General features: G+C 35.7%; 1 protein-coding gene across 9 annotated transcripts in view; it reads left to right on the plus strand.

The window, feature by feature from the left end:
* LOC116843588 (SH3 and multiple ankyrin repeat domains protein 1-like) overlaps positions 1–16,525 on the plus strand; it is a 326,286-nt gene that overhangs the window by 129,231 nt on the left and 180,530 nt on the right. For all 9 annotated transcript variants that reach the window (XM_032814085.1, XM_032814088.1, XM_032814089.1 and 6 more), the window contains one exon: positions 246–307. The gene's annotated coding sequence lies outside the window, so the exon portion shown is untranslated. The remainder of the gene's footprint in view (positions 1–245; positions 308–16,525) is intronic.

Here is a 16,525-nt window from a genome sequence, read left to right on the forward strand (position 1 = left end):
GAGAGAGAGACAGAGAGAGAGAGAGAGAGAGAGAGAGAGAGAGAGAGAGAGAGAGAGAGAGAGAGAGAGACCGACTCTTTTCTTTCTCGCTCTCTCGATATTTTTTCCTCCCTCTGCTCCCCTTTCTCTTCTTCAGTAGACGACCGCGTTCACAAGCGCGCGTGGTACCCCCATGGCGGAAGCATATCGCGCCGATAGATCTAACGGTGAATTAGCGGCTGAAAGAGATTTTTCTCTCATTGCAGATGCTGCGGTCGGCGGATCACCTTCTTCTGCATCCGAGCGGCGAGATCGCGCTCCGATTATGGTGAGTAAATCCCCCCCTCCCTTTAGCGCGCTGGCTTATCCGAGATAAATTATTTATGACGCGCGCTGCTGCGCCGTCGGTGGTGTCGATTTATCGAGCCGGCGGGATCGATCGTTTTTCTACGAATTCGCGCCAACGAAAACGTAACGGTGCAGTTCGCGGATTGCGTATCCCGCGTGCACGCGTCGCTAATCGACCAAACATCGCCGTCAATTCTCCAGATAGACTTTCGTGACTATCACGACGTGAGACAATCGCTGATTGAAATTCTGCAATTTTTTTCATTACATTTATGTTGTGTTATGTTATGTCATTATACTTCAGTACACTTGCCAATGTACCGTTTCGAATTAATCACTACATTCACACTGTGCAATAATACATAAATTTTTGTATTGATGCAGAAACAAATTTACTCAAAATTATAGTCAGACTTTCATATTACATTCTACATAACACATTGTTTTAAATAAATTTTGATCATTTTTTTGTGTTTCTATTTTGTCATTCTATATAATAAATATGAGAGTCGTACAATAAATAGAGATATTCTATATAATAAATATGGTATATGAGCCACTTGTAAGGAATGTGATGTTTACAAATAAATTAGTGAAATTGCTGAAGAATTTGCGTATGTATCTATCTATCTTGTTACTCTTCACAAATATGTTTTTCGTTCGAAAAATTTACATGTATTAGAACAATACAAACGCGCCGTTATCTTTTGCTATGTCTTAACTATAATGTAGAATATTATTAACAAATATAGACAGTAAAAACTATAAAAAACTGTAAAATAAAAAAGAAGCCTTTTAAACAATAATATTTTTTAAATAAAACCAAATAACATATATACACACAATTATCAGCGGAACATAAAAGCAATGAAAAATCAACGTAAAATATATATTTTCTCATTACACAAATATTAACATAATAATAGAATTTTATATTATTTATTTTGTTATGTTGGGTGTAATAAATCGGGACAAATGGCGTCTCGCCTAAGGTTCTTTTAGGACTCCTCCATAGAAAGCCGAAAATCGAGATGTTCTGCAAAATTCGGGACAGTTGATCACTCTAATTGTTAATCAAGACAGTTGCTGCGAGGAAATATGAGCTTTAAATCACAAATTAAAACTTTATTTTATTTGATTTTACATGGAACACGCATTTATTTGAGATTAAAGCGGTATCTTCGTGATGATCTTGCTTCTTACAAGTAAATTACATAAAAAAGTCAGACTGATTAATTTCAAATTTTTTACATTTGTTTTTCATGTCAAAAAGTATAAAAAAATCTCGTTATTTTTAGTTTAAGTAGATTTTTCATTTTTTTATATTTTTCAATTTTATGTAAATACACGATTTTAACCTTTTAATATGTTTAATTTTTGCCCTTTATAGGGCAAAAATTTTTTTAAAGGTGGTGACTTTAATATCTATTACAAGTTTACATAATATATCTAAATACACGACATATGTATGAGAGATATAAGAATACTTATTATTATTATAATTATTGCTTGGTAAAAAATCGACTACAATTTATTCAGAAGAATGGATACTTCTGTTATTCAGAATTTGTGGTCAATATTTTAATCACTTGTGAAAATTTACGTTTTTATTAAAATATTTGTAGATAAAAACTTGAACTTCGCATAAATACAAAATATTGTTTATTTGTACTAATCTGAGGTATTTACACTCATGTCAAAAAAATTATAAAAATGTTAATTTATGTTACGTACTATAAGTAGATATCGTACTTTCATTTTTTGAACAGCATTTTTTATAGCAATTTTTTGTATGGTTATATGTGTAGATCTGCTTTCCACTATATATCATCTCAAATCATAATCCGATCCGGAATTGCTTTACACGTTATGGTCGAATATCCAATGTAAGACAATAGACATTTTTAACTTTATATGAGGTGGTTAAAGTATCGACCACAAGCTTATAAAGAGTCAAAGCAGTATTTCAGTACTTCAAAGTGAAAAATAACTGAAAGATTTGAAACAAATCGGCGTCTGACGTTCTACGAACGTTTACTTGTCAGATATTCTCGAGTAGAGAATATTCTCGTCACTTCTCTCGTCCCAGTCCTTACGGCTGGACTTTCATCCTCTTCGAGGGAGGCGCAAGGCGAAGCGCATGAAATTTGCGCGATATGTTCAAGGCAAGGCGCGCGGAACGTTTCATTGTCACCCGCAGGCCGATATGGAAATCACATTCTATATATATTATAGAGAGCTATCACCACCCACCTGAAGGCGACCCGTTGCGTTACGCGCGTCCGGGTGACCTTTGTGACACAACCGTTTCTGTATCTTTCCACGAAACTAGGACAGCCCACGGTGGGTTATATCATTGCCTCGAGTTACTTGGCAGTCGCTCATTAACGCGTTAAACGTTATGCAAACCTTCACCCACGACAGGCTGTTAAATATTAATTATAACCCGTCGCACTATGTGTGCAATCGTGCGCGCTTCGGATCTGTTTTAGATATCAAACGGGCCAATACGCGCGCGTGATTCCGCTCCATTAGATCCATTTCGCAAATTGGTGTCGTTCACCGTTGTGGATTACAAGGGAGATATTCAGTCCTGTGCGCGTATCGGAGCGTAATTTATCGTGGCAGGGGCAAACCAGCTGCAAATGTAAATGCGCGGAAACGCGGCCGAAGAAAAATATCGCGGACTCGTCGTCGTCGTCGTCGTCGTCGTCGTTTGATTCGCCCGGAGGTTGACTGATCTCGATTTACCGTTACTACTTGGCAGATGAGGAAGAACAGACTCGGGCCGTCGCTCTAATCTTCCGGTACGCTCGCCTAATTAGCCCTTTCGCCGCGAAGGGCGTGCACCGTGAGTAACTCCTTCACGAAAGTAACCGCCGTAAATGACTGTCTGCGTCTCATCATATCCTCGCATTTTCCCCGCGTCTCTGTCTTCTTTCGTAGAGTGTTACGGGGAAAAACGAGCTAACCGGTGGTTTAGAATGAATTAAATGTAAAGCGCGGGTCTTCCTTTCTCCGTCTTGCCTCTGTGTTTAGACAGTTCCTTTCTTCTCCGGCGTTTCCTCGCTTTTTTTTCTTAATTCCTCGAGCTAACTCATTTTATAGCGTAATAATGTTGCACTCAAGGGACCACCGCCATGCGAATACATCGTGCGAAGTTTCGTAACCGCGGGCCTCATTGTGCGATTATGCTCATGCGCTGACATGCGAGGCATTTTAATGGGGAGTTAAACGTTCCGGAGCAGATAAGGCACATCTCGCTCTCAGACTTTTTCGCAACGCCCGCGTTATTATCCTTGAGAACACGAGAGCCCGTTCGATTGCGCGTGCGCGCGCGCGCGCGCGTTGCCGATCGGAGCTCGTTTACATTGTAGTACATACCCACGTGAGCGAGCATAAGTAGGTACTACGTATACATAGGAGAGAAGGAGAAAAAAAGGAACTATTACCACGCCGTGTATGTAAATGCGAACGTCCATATGGGAGAAGATACGTTGCGATTTGTCGAGATGCCACGCGCTTTCGCGGTTTCTGAGAAAAGTCCTTTTGTTACCGCAGCAAAGGCACGTTTGCTGTCTGATGATCGTCACGAAAACAGATCGAGTTACCGTTACAGATTATTTTCTATCATTTGTCACTTTAACAGACATACATCGCCTGAAATACAAGTCACATTATTTATGTTGGATGTACAAAATTCATCTTAAGTACAACTTATAATGTCAGGAACGCCAATAAATATAACGGCAAGCAAAAGCGGTTCGAAGACAAATAAAACTCTTGCGTCGTGATAGTCCGTGCTAGAGACTTGAATCAGAGTCTGGCTATAAGACAACCAGTTTTGATTGGTCTGCCAACTAAATTTTATCAAATCTCACATAGTATTCAGTTACAATAATTCTATCACAATAAGCTAGGTTAGGTTAAAGAGGATTATTTTATGCGTAATCAATAGAGAGACAGTAAAAGATTAAGAGATTAATATATAAAGTTAATTTAAATAATTAATCGGAAAAAAATATATAGCTATATATATATATATATATATATATATATATATATATATATATATTACTAGCAAATCAGATTTATGATTTGTTGAATTAACTGCATAGTAGCATCCATTAAGGTTCGTTTACAATGTTCGTTATATATATATGCATGTTGTCACATAATTAACTCTTTTTATTGACACGTACGAGCTATCAAAAGCTATCAAAATGTCACTTCTACTTTGAATACGTTCCCGCTTGTTCGATTGATCAATAGTCATAGGCAACGCGTAGCTAGAAACGAATGCGGCCAGCCAAAAGTCTTTAGTTACTGTCGATATATCGATGATATTCATGAGACTGAGTGAACCGTTGTTTTCACATCCCTAGAGACTCCGAATCAGAGTCTGGCTATAAAACAGCCAGTTTTTCCGCCATGTTTTATCAAATCCCACACAGTATCCAGTCACAGTCTTATCACAGTAGGTTAAGGAAATGCAGACAAAGATAGATATTGAGAATATGTCCCTCTTTCTCGTAGGATTCTGACAAAATTGTAGTTATGGCTAGACTCTGATTCAAGAATCTCTAGTCCATGCGAGCTCGCATCACTGCTGCCAAGCCTGGTGAGAGTGAGATAGCTGCTGTTAGATGCCTCGTGTGTACGTGAAATATTGCGGCATAGAAAATGGTTTCAAAGAAATAGAATCCGATATCAGAATGTCTGAAGCGTTGCTATTTCTTTCCCCAAATTCTTGCAGAAATATTTCTGCAGCTAATACAGCTGTTTTGCTGAACGTCATTTCTAACCTCCTCATTCCTAACTTCTGCATTACTAGCAAATCAGATTTATGATTTGTTGAATTAACTGCGTAGTAGCATCCATTAAGGTTCGTCTACAATGTCCGTCTACAAAATAAAGTACGAGCTGTAAGAAGTAAGAGTAAAAAATTAACCAATCATAGTTGATTATTCTTCTTACATTTGACTGTGATTGGTTAATTTTTTACTCAAACTTTTTGCAGTCTGTACTTTATTCCCATTGCAGACGGTCCTTTATAGAGGTTGCTACAGCAGCAAATTGAAAGTAACAAATCATTTGTTTGCTGTCTTATATTACCGACTATTTGTTGCGGGTACTGGTGTTTTGTTGAATTAGCAAAACCATTTTTCTCAGTGCGCGCTATCTCTCGATTATCCTTCTGGCCGATCTTTTATCGACAGAGAGTGCGCCGGGAGAGGGAGGGAACGGAAGGGGACGGGCGGAATCGCGCCACAAGCTTCCGTATTTGATGTTGCCTATAATTCGCGTCTGAGCGACGTGTGTCTTTGAATACAGTCGACGAGCGTGTAATCGTGAAAAGCGGCCGCGTTTCGCGCGTTCCTAAGTGAAATATTAAGCATTACGCACCACTCACGTGAGTGAAAAGCACGCGAACGTAACTCGTACGCGGCCTGTAAACCAGCCTCGACCGGACCGTGCAGCGCCGCGACGTTGGTAAAGGTACGTTCACCTCCTTCCGCTCGTTCCGAGAGGCACGTGTTTAAGATCACGCGCCGGTCCTACTAAGCCGGTCAGACATTACGGCGTGTTGATTGCAATGATTGCTTTTCGGTCGACGGGCTCTCCTCCAGAACCGTTCGCGCGCCGCGCGTCTCGTGGCGTTACGGAAATTATAGTTCGTAACTGGTGTATACGCTGATTAATTTTCAGAAAATTAACGAGAGCTTGATAATTAGCGGTCTCGCGGATGAACATACTAATACTGAAGTATGGATGGATTTAGGTGGACAGCTGTAATAATTAATGAAAGAATTAATGAGAGAATGATAATTATCTGGAAATATGAAAATTTAAGGTCTGCTTTATTTATTTCGAAATATTTTCCAATTTACAATTATTAATCAACTGTGGAATGTACTCACAGCGGTATGTGGTTGACATATAAGCCAAGATGTTCGTTATATTAATATTTTTATACGTGGAATTAACCGTTAAAATGAATAGGGAGCCAATACCGTATCCGCACAATTTAATAACTTTACATTCTGCCTCACTCCGAAAATTTTAAAGCTTTCATATATATTTTAAAAAATAGTTGGTATAGCAAAGGCACTTGAGGCTTGTTAATTACTGTTTGAATAACAACTGAAGCAAATCGATTCTGGACACGAGTGACCTTTGCATTTATTTAATAATTCATTGTATACTTGCTATGTAGATAAGTGAAGTTTTTTGTTCCCTTCTTATATATTGTAATTTCAATAATTTTTTATTTTAATGTTTTTAACTGATGTGGTATTTTCGAATTTCCACGAGAACGTTAAACTAGATGAACACGAGAAAACAATTAAAGTTATTGTGGATATATTTTACTTTTGATTTCTTGTGTTTCTTATGCTTCTTCTTTTTACTTTTGTATAATACATATTTATATGTTTTTATGTTATTCAGCTTTATTTTTTACATAAAAATACACAATTTCCACATCTTCCGAAATAATTTTACTTTTTCTTAAGATATCATAATGAATTTTTTTTATTAATTATTACGATCTTAAACATAAAACCTCAAATTTTTTTTAGAAAAATTTTCTTTTTCTTTTTTAAGGAAAGTTATGACCTTTATAACGAAATAGCTGTTCTGTACATCCTTATTAAGAAACCAATTAAAAAATCGCACAAATTAATTTTGTTTCAAATAACTTTATAATCTGTTAATTGTACGATTTAAAAAAAAACTACAAATTTTTTAACAATTTTAAGTTGATATTATTCTCTGCATACAAATGCATTATTCATATGCAAAATGCAACAATGTTTTATTTTTACATTAATCAACTAAATCCTCTTTTAGAAAAATTTTCTTTTCCTTTTTTAAGAACGAAATAGCTGTTTTGTAGGTCCTTGTAAAAAAATCAATTAAAAAATCCTTTTTGTCATTTTAAATATAACAGTATTAGGATAGGATATCAAAAAGTAAATAGTTTACATGAGACATTTATATAATATATTTTATGCTGAAAAATGTAAACAAGATGTAAAATATCTTGGAAAGTATATACTATTTCATCTGAAAAATTGATTTATATAAAAAAAACAAGGAATTATGTTGTTTAAAAGAAGGTACAACTGTACATTGCGAGATTATCGATGAAACTGCGCAAAAATTGTGCCGCAGGTGGATAGAGCTCATTCAACTATGCAAAATTTTTTCTTCCATTTTTTTCATCTTTAACGAGACAGGTGCTAGAACTCGTCCCAATTGCGGGACGCGGCCTGCGTGTATGAAACAGAAATCCGTGTATTCGGTGCTTCAGTAATTCGATTAGACGCAAACGATATTTCGCCGAAATCGCGTCGGCTTTGATCGTGCACCATGTATAAAGGGCTAGAAATCGGGCACAGAGAGTGGATAGTAGCGTGGATTTTCACGTTCGCGACGTCGGAGTGTTCGGACGCGCTTTGCAACGATCCGGGTATCGGCCGGGGGGGATATTCTAATCGGCGCAGGCGCGACGCTGATGCGTCTAACGTGCGACACGACTCGCGTAGATCGCGCATGCGGATAAGCGCGCGGATACGCGCGACACGTAGTGTACGAACGCGCGTCATCGCGCATTCCCGTACGTGAGTCAGACGAATGGAATTTCGTGACACGCGATACCAAGCCGAACCGTACCGAACCGCGGCAGTTTTATTAACACCCGGGGACCGGGTAGCTCTCCTTGCTCGTGCGCCGCGCCGCGGCGTTAGAAGTCTTACCGGCGTTTCGAATGTACGCATCGATGCGTGGAGAGGTGCGCGAGCTCGGAGCGAGACAAGGACCGAGCGACCGCTCATTTTCCGCGATGCCGGCGGTTCAGCCGGCGTGCGTCCTATATGAATATCGGACCGGAAAGAAATCCGAGACGCGCCACGAGAGAGAACATACCGAGGTCGTATTGATGTACGGATGATAATTTAAGGGATGGCAGGGTTATACAGAGTTTCTCTCGAGACTCTGGAACTACCAATCAAAACACATATTTTATACGCGGTTCTATTAGAGCCTAGGCTTCCAGTCGACTTAATCTGGTGCCAGAGTGAAATGGCCACATAATAATATGTTCGTATTTCGGTTATCACAGAACAAAGTACATGGTTTACAGAATCGTTACTGGCGTAAATATACAGGGTGTCCTAAAACCACCGGAATTGCCCTTAATGGTAGATTCCTTACAATATTTTAAGAAGAAAATTCTAATACAAAAATGTCGAGGCTATAATAGCTTTTAAACGAGGAGTGATTACATTTAACGAATGGCAGGGCTGAGATTTCGCGCACTCAGGTACGGAAAAATGACAAATGCAAAAAGTGCTCTTATTAATGGGGCTCTTTTTATGATATTATTGTCATATAAATTTGCAATGTTTTTGCTTCTCTATGTATTGCATATTAATACATTTTTTTACAAATAAAAGATGTAAAAACTAAAGGCATATCAAAAATAATTGAAGTAAAAATTTACATATTTCAACTTGAGCTGTCAAAATCATCAATTAACATTATCATGAAGGTGTCCACGCTACGCTGTGCGAGACAAATAAATTGTAATAGAATTAATAGCTGTTTATATTTTAGAACATTGTTATTGTATTTTAGAACATTTTTGAATGTTCGTAACGAAATACAAATTGCAATAGTTTTAATAAAAATCAATTTAAACAATAATTATAATTCAAATGTATTTAATAAACCTTAATTTAATACACTTTAAAAAATTAACACTTTTAACATATTTAATGAATTTTAATAACAACAAAACAGTTTAACAGATTAAATAACAAATTAAAATATTTTTTATAATAAATGTTCAAAATGTCCCCCATCGCATTCAATACACAATTGTGCGCGTCGCAGTAGACTGCTTGTTGCGTTTCTAATCATGTTTGGTGTCGTTGAATGGGATGGGGGACATTTTGAACATTTATTATAAAAAATATTTTAATTTGTCATTTAATCTGTTAAACTGTTTTGTTGTTATTAAAATTCATTAAATATGTTAAAAGTGTTAATTTTTTAAAGTGTGTTAAATTAAGGTTTATTAAATATGTTTGAATTATAATTATTGTTTAAATTGATTTTTACTAAAACCATTGCAATTTGTATTTCGTTACGAACGTTCCAAAATGTTCTAAAATACAAAATAAACAGCTATTAATTTTATTACAATTTATTTGTCTCGCACAGCGTAGCATAGACACCTTCATAGTAATGTTAATCGATGACTTTGACAGCTCAAGTTGAAATATGTAAATTTTTACTTCAATTATTTTTGATATGCCTTTAGTTTTTACATCTTTTATTTGTGAAAAAATGTATTAATATGCAATACATAGAGAAGCGAAAACATATTGCAAATTTATATGACAATAATATCATAAAAAGAGCGCCCCATTAATAGGAGCACTTTTTGCATTTGTCATTTTTCCGTACCTGAGCGCGCGAAATCTCAGCCCTGCCATTCGTTAAATGTAATCGCTTCCCGTTTAAAAGCTATTATAGCCTCGACATTTTTGTATTAGAATTTTCTTCTTAAAATATTGTAAGGAATCTACCATTAAGAGCAATTCCGGTGGTTTTAGGACACCCTGTATAGGGAAAGGTTGTCTCTATCATATTTGTACAGTCAATAACAACAATTATCTGAGAAGTTGCATATATAATCTCGAAATTCTAAAATATGCAACAGTTTGCTTCGGTATTTCTCCCCTATGTTTCATTATGTACATATTATAGTGAATATTTAGTATAAATTTAGTGTTTTGTAATTAACTTAAGATATTTAATTTTGTCACGGAAATCTTTTGCTTCCTTATATTAATGAATCTGTTATATATTAAAAGAATGGTGATTCTGCAAAACTTAGCAAGGATCCTTATGTAAGGCTTATACAAACTTAAACGTTGCGTACAGAGACCCTTTGCATCTTTGCAGAGTCTTCACTTTTAGTGCACAGGATGTTTGAAGATAGGTAAAAAAACGCTTGTGTACTCATGTAGAATGTGTCAGAATCGGCGTAAATACATAGAGGAAGGTTATCTCTATTATGTTCGTACAGTCAATCACAACAATTAGTTATCTGAGAAATTGCATACATAATCTCGAAATTCTGAAATATGCAGCTGGACACAAAAAGTTTCTTTATCATTTTGCAAACAACCACGTAAACTTTTGAGTTATTAATTAAAGAAAATTGTCGTTAACAATTGATGGGATCGAGAATTCGGGAACTCTGGCTTTTAAGAACTTATCTATTACATCACTTCTACTTTAAATGTAGATACGTTTCGTATCGTGTACAATTTATGATGGCGAAACATAATTTTTCAGTAAAATTAGCATTTATAATATGTTAACTTAATAGTTAATAGTGAAATATAAAATATATTTTGTAATTATAATACAAGTGTTATTTTAACACTTACATATGTTGAATATCAATTGGACATAAAATATTCGGATAATACAAACACAATATGTTGACATAAATACAAAATGTTTTTGTTATGACTATTTACTAGAATAAAAGATAAAGTTGGGAAGGATTTTATGCGAAAGAAACTATGATATTCCCTCCGCGCAGCAACAAAAATAACCACAATAAATTGTGAGATTTGGCGGCGAATTATTTGATATTTACTTATTGTTATATGTTTCATATTGTATTATATATTTATTTAAAAGAAGAATCAAAGAGAATACATTCTGACTTTCTTGTATGCAAATCCTTATAGATATGAATATCCTTTAAATTGCGCGAGCAGTCGTATCTAACAATAGTGCTTGAAGGAATTCGGAGGGTATAAAAAATCCAGTACCAGAAGATCCCCCGTGGCCCTGACAGCAGTGTACTTCGTGCACGACTTCAATCTGCCGCCGTTGGCTGCCAGGAACATTCTGTCGTGACCTGTCAGGTTCGCATGCCAATGTTCTCGCTCCTGGCATGAGCTATAACGTTGTACATGCTGCACCGGGTGCACGCGGATCTGGATAAAGCCTCATTCTTGATACGTCATCATTACGTATATCGTGTATTTAACATTAAATTTATTTCATTCGATATATTAAGAAATAGCTCTATACATAAATATATTAAAGACGCGAATACATATTAATATTCTTAATAAATTACGTCATATTTATGCATATATTGCGTATTTAACATTAAAATTGTTTAATTAGGTATATTAAAAAATAACTATAAATAACATATAAACGTATTAAAAACGCGCACACGTATTAATATTTTTAATAAAAAAATATATATACATTTATACATATATACATATACAGAGTGTCCCAGATCACCATTTTCAAACTTTGCAACAGATTGAGGTGAACATAAAAGTCCCATACTGTTTTGCGACACTCGCAATAATAGTCGAGATATTAATTAAAGAAAATTAGTGAATGATCAGTATCGCGCGATATGAGCTGTAGTGACGATAGTGTTTATACATTAAGTAACGAAAAAGCCTTTTATCGCTTTGCAAATAACCACGTAGATTTTTAGTTATTAATGAAAGAAAATTGTTGCATAATTGTGCGCGATAATGAACAAGTCTTCTTTAATTAATATCTAAAAACTTATGTGGTCATACCACATAAGTTTTTCCTATTATATCGTCTGATCATTCATCAATTTTTCTTAATTAATATCTTAAGATTTATTGTTAATATCTTAAGAATATTGCAAGACGGGATATGGGATTTTTATGTTCATCTCAATCTCTGTTTTACGTTCTTACAAAAATTGCGAAGGAAATTTTGGAACATCCTATATATGTCGATAATATTAATTTTATACACATGATCATTACGTACAAATTTCTGTAAAATTTTTCCGATTGAAATCATGCAAAATTTTATTAGTCGTATAAATTTACTTTTATAGAAGTGAGTAAAGAATCTTATAAATTATGAATTGGATCGCATTATATGCTCGTGGATGGTAGAATGAAAGAGAAGGATGCAAGCGAATGCGAGAAGAGAGAGAGGGATAAAATGAACGGGAGGAGGGAGCCGCGGAGGAGAGAAAAAGCGGAAGGACGATGCGGGGGGCATGTCCGCCGCCGGCGTCGTGGCGTGTATCGCATTTAATTAGCCACCATATGTGGCAATTAATTAAGAATTTCTCGCGTTATTGATGGTTTCACCTGGGGTGTCCATTAGTCGCTCCAACGACGCGCCGTTTTCGAACTGAGAGCTATATTCGTCCTCTTGCGCAGCCAGGCGCATCCTGCGCACGCTTTTCCACTAATCTATCCCCCCGAATGATGTACGAGCCGGCCGTTTCGCCAGCAATTAACGTTTTCGCCCCACCGGCCGTTGTTCCCCAATAACGATTCTTTCTAAACGTAAAGAATTTTTTGCTCTCCCGCCTTCGTTTTGGTTTTAATCGCGAAGTCTGGAAAAGGGTAAAAACCGCGCGCTTTCTCCGAGAGCAACGAATTACGCTAATTATCGCACCCATCGTTACTCTAATTATTACGCCTAATTGCGACGTTAATGACACTTGTATTTTTCTCACTTTCACCGGTATAACCGGCGGCAAAAGAGAGCGTGCGACAGCACGCAGCAGAAACTTGTCTACAAGATTTGGTTTATTTTAACGCAGACTGAACAAGATGCAAGTATAATAAATCGAATATAGCGCCGAATAACTGAGTCACGGCTGTGTACACGCAATTTGGTAAAATTACGGTAACAGGCGCGGGCCGCGCCGAATAGAAAATTCCCCCTCATATATAGAAAATTCTAATTATCCACTGAACCATGGCGAAACCCTTCGGTCCGCTGCTCCTCGCATTTATGCTCGAAATACGTGATATAACACGATACGTGCTCCCGACAATAACTTCCCACAACGTTGCGAAAAACCACGAGCAGGAACACACACATGTATACCGTGTCGCAACGGAGGCGGAAACGAATGCGCTGGCGCTGCTGTTACTGCCTTATAACGTCAACACAATATCGTCGCTAAGGAAGTATGCAGAATGCAAAATGTTAAAAATGGCATAAAATTTCAAACATAATTTTATATACAAATAATATATACATATGAGTTTTCTCAGTTCTTTCCACCGGTCCATTTTTGTGTAAATGAATATCAAAGTCCTAAATTTCATAATAAACTCTTATGGGGGATTCAATTTCGCATATCTGTTTTTAACAAAAATGAATATTTAAAATATTTTGAGAAGCTAATTATGTGTGAAATATATGAAATATACTATATTAAAATATTAAACAAAAATTCTAAAATTTTTGACTATTTTATTTGAAAATACATTGATAAAAAGTTTATAATTTATATTAACACTCGAAATACACACATCAATTGATATATAAATGAAGTATTAATAAGAAAAACAGAAAAAATAATATTTTTTTTGTGTTTGTAATTTTTTTTATACACAATGCGTTGGATCTGTAAAACGCGAACAAATACTTGACCCGCTCACCAACTTTCATCAATTTTTTAAATGTTGCAAATCTGTTTACAGATTTAGATTTAATTGCACTACTTATATTGAAATTTCTCTGGAAAAAATAAGTGAAAAAATATTAATTTTCAAGAAAATTATAGTAATTCAAAGTTGTCTGGCTCTGATAGACCTAGATTATACTATATATCCCAAAAAATATTATATGCAGAAAATTTGTTGGTTAGTAAAATAAATGTAAAGTGAAAATATTCCAATTAGTGACCAAGTAATTTTATAAAAAAAATAAACTAATTATTAATGTTAATTATTAATGTTATATGTTAATAATATTAATTAATAACGTTAATTATTAACCAATAATTAATGTACGTGTTAAACTAAATGTGATAAGGTTTCGCGTGTCGCTCTTAATCTAATGCGAGGAATCGTGGGTATCAATGAATGTTCGTTAATCAAATTTTATATATATTTATTTTCCTTTATATCTCTTATTTTCTTTGTAATTTCCTTGCTAATATGCGTCGGGTAGCAGAATTTAGCCGATGTCGCGGGCTTTTTACGATTTTTCGGCTGCCCCGTTCAATGAATCTAATCGTTTTTCTTGGGGGCGATCAGGATGGCGTTTGAGTCCCTCTTGAAGTCTTTTTTGGTGGAAATGCTTAGAACCTTGGCGACAAAGGCCCGATAGTCGCACGTGGTTGGTAGCTCGATGGGCGGCCGAATTAACCGCGGTTTCTCCTGGTTAATCCAGGAGGATTAATCTTCAAGGGAGCAAGGTAACCTCGGAACGAGGATTCTTGCGTGTAGAGGTCTCATCTCGAGCTATCAGCATCAACAGTGACGGTATTGGTGGAGACTCCCGGTGGGATCCACCAACTAACTGGAGATTCCTCTCGAACCTTCGACGGAGAAGGTGTGGGAGGACAGAAATCTAATCCCTCACACGATGACGATAGGGATACCAACAGGAGGAACTTGACTTTCCTTGGTCGTTTGAGGTGAGCCTGTCGGACTATGTCCGACCCGGACAGCTTTTTCCGAATCTTCCCTAGTTACCGGGAAGAGATTGTCCCCTTGCCCCCTTCCTGGCACGGGAATTTGTTTTCCTTTTGCCTGGTCGAATTTTCTTCTGTTATTTAAGAGGCGTTTCTTTAGCGTCGGGTACTTTTGATTCCGCCTTTGCATGGTACTACGTGTTAAAACGTAGCATTCGCTTCTTCAGTATTCTCAAAAAAGACGGGCTAAGGCGCGTCGGACTAACCGCTGTGTCTGCTTTACACCCTCTTGTGGACCGAATTTTTCTCTCTCGAGAGCGGGTTGCGGCACGCGTCGCATAGCGGTACGGCGGAGAAGCACCAGCGGAACGCGGCGGCGATACATGGCGTGGATCGATATCGATCTGTGCTAGCAGACAGTAATCGCCACACTAAGTATATATAAAGTTGATTTTGTTGAAAACTTGAATATTTAGGGTTTTAATTGTATCTTTATTTATATATAATTAATTTGTATTTAATTACATTTTCTTAATTTATGGAAAAATTTTGCCTTATTTATGATATTGTTTTAAAAGTGAGATTAATATACCATTTAGTGACATGACAATTTAGTTTATTCCAATTTGTAACATAAGGTGAATGTCTCAATTAATTAATATCATTGTGAAAATAAAGAAATATATAAATTTATTAATAAAAAATAATAAATAATCACACATACACACACCCATTATTCGAATATCACAAATCGGTACAAAAATCATGAATGTATTATTAAGAACATGTTTTAAGATGTTAAAATGACTTTGCAAAATGACGTTATGAATAAAAAAATAAGTTTACTATTCTTATAGTTATAATTTCATATAATAATAACGTTGCAACATTGCATATTGCAGTGCAATGTTGTAGAGACATAGCAGTGGCATCCCACATAGCACAAGATTTAAAAGATATCCCAAAGACATCTAGAAGATTGCTAAATGTCTGCAAAAGTCTTCAGAATAGCCTAAAAATATTCCGAGAACTTCTAAATGTTCACACAAGTCACTAAGATATCCCTTCAAGATCTTATGCTATGAGGGATTAATTAGGTTAATCCCTCATAGCATAAGATCTTGAAGGGATATCTTAGTGACTTGTGTGAACATTTAGAAGTTCTCGGAATATTTTTAGGCTATTCTGAAGACTTTTGCAGACATTTAGCAATCTTCTAGATGTCTTTGGGATATCTTTTAAATCTTGTGCTATGTGGGATGCCACTGCTATGTCTCTACAACATTGCACTGCAATATGCAATGTTGCAACGTTATTATTATATGAAATTATAACTATAAGAATAGTAAACTTATTTTTTTATTCATAACGTCATTTTGCAAAGTCATTTTAACATCTTAAAACATGTTCTTAATAATACATTCATGATTTTTGTACCGATTTGTGATATTCGAATAATGGGTGTGTGTATGTGTGATTATTTATTATTTTTTATTAATAAATTTATATATTTCTTTATTTTCACAATGATATTAATTAATTGAGACATTCACCTTATGTTACAAATTGGAATAAACTAAATTGTCATGTCACTAAATGGTATATTAATCTCACTTTTAAAACAATATCATAAATAAGGCAAAATTTTTCCATAAATTAAGAAAATGTAATTAAATACAAATTAATTATATATAAATAAAGATACAATTA

Source organism: Odontomachus brunneus, unplaced genomic scaffold, assembly GCF_010583005.1.
Source record: "Odontomachus brunneus isolate Ranch 3 - 2012 unplaced genomic scaffold, Obru_v1 Obru_scaffold_034, whole genome shotgun sequence".
Classification (NCBI taxonomy): Eukaryota; Metazoa; Arthropoda; class Insecta; order Hymenoptera; family Formicidae; genus Odontomachus; species Odontomachus brunneus.